Source organism: Ostrinia furnacalis, unplaced genomic scaffold (genome assembly GCF_004193835.3).
Source record: "Ostrinia furnacalis isolate ACB-3 unplaced genomic scaffold, ASM419383v2 OfSCF6941, whole genome shotgun sequence".
NCBI lineage: Eukaryota > Metazoa > Arthropoda > Insecta > Lepidoptera > Crambidae > Ostrinia > Ostrinia furnacalis.
The window spans coordinates 99986-101364 of NW_021137180.1; positions in this window are offsets into that span (position 1 = coordinate 99986).

Below are 1379 nucleotides of genomic sequence, written 5' to 3' on the forward strand. Positions count from 1 at the left end.
AATGTCAATTTGCAACTAAGGCATGTTAAGTATTCTTTTCTGGGAACTGTTTTCTTACATCTTGCACATTTTTTTGGATCCATCTTTCTGAGCAACTTTTTTTTTTTTTACTTTTATAACGATGAAATTAATAATATTGTATTGAAAACAAAAAATTCTCAGAAGTGTAGGCTCGAACCCGCGTTCTCTGCGTAACGAGTCGATGTCTTAACTGACTCCGCCATGTATCGCTTTAGCGGCGAAATTTGTGTACAGGTATTGATCCCAGCGAAATGTTAACAAGGTAGTTTTGTTTTGTCAGCTTACCATTTATATGCCCATGTTACACACAGACTTCACCACACCATTTATATGCCCATGTTAACATGGGCTAGTGTCGGCTCATATACCCATTTACCTAACACCCTGTATACAGGGTATATGAGCCGAGACCAGCCCATGTTAACATACTCATATAAATACTATAGTGGTGTCAGAAAGTCTGGGAAAGGTACCATTATTGAGTAATCAGCTGATTCAGTTTTTGTCGCCAGATTGCGTCGTGATACCCCTGAAAATTAATAGTACGACAAATTTGCGTAGATAAAACAAATAACAGAATTCATTATTATTTTCTGCCTAATTTTTTTTCTCTGAGAGGCAAAAACCTTAAGCACTTCCCCAGGAAAATCAGTCCATCTAAAAATATTTAGCATAAGTCAAATACTCCCTTACCTTATTTGATTCGATTTGGATAAGTAAAAGTAAACAAAGTGGTCAAGAATTAATTTTACTTCATTGCCTGTAACTTACTTATTAAAATTAATTGAATAATCATTAAACTTGATAACTGATTAAGGAAAATGAGACATTGTAGGTAATCATCTAAATTTTATCATCGTAAATCACGATTATTGAAAAAAAACCTTAGGCATTAAAGAAACGTGTCCAACGCACTGTTTAATCTTTGAAGGACAACGAAAGGTCCTATTGTTCTCGAACAATGGGACGGCACGGTAGCGAGAGTGAGACGCAAGACGTATCGCACGGCGGCTTTCACTTGCAAGAAAGAGTTGGAAGATCATCGCGGCGCAGGAGTAGGGAAGTGACATTGAAGGCAAAAAATCGATTAAGATTTTTCTCTTGTTCAATAATAAATCGTTGAAGGATTTTTTTTTCTACAAATAATAAATTCAGGTGCCATTAATTAATTTCCAATCATTAATGGAGACGACATGTGGTTGGGGTTAAGTTTTCATTTCATGATTGACTAATGAAGGTCGAGTCGTCTCTGGGGTTAAAGTGTCGTAATTACATCATGACAGGGGGGGTGCCATTCTGGGATGCCTTAGGCTATAATTTATATTATGACGGGGGGGGGGGGTGCCGCCCCGGGTGCC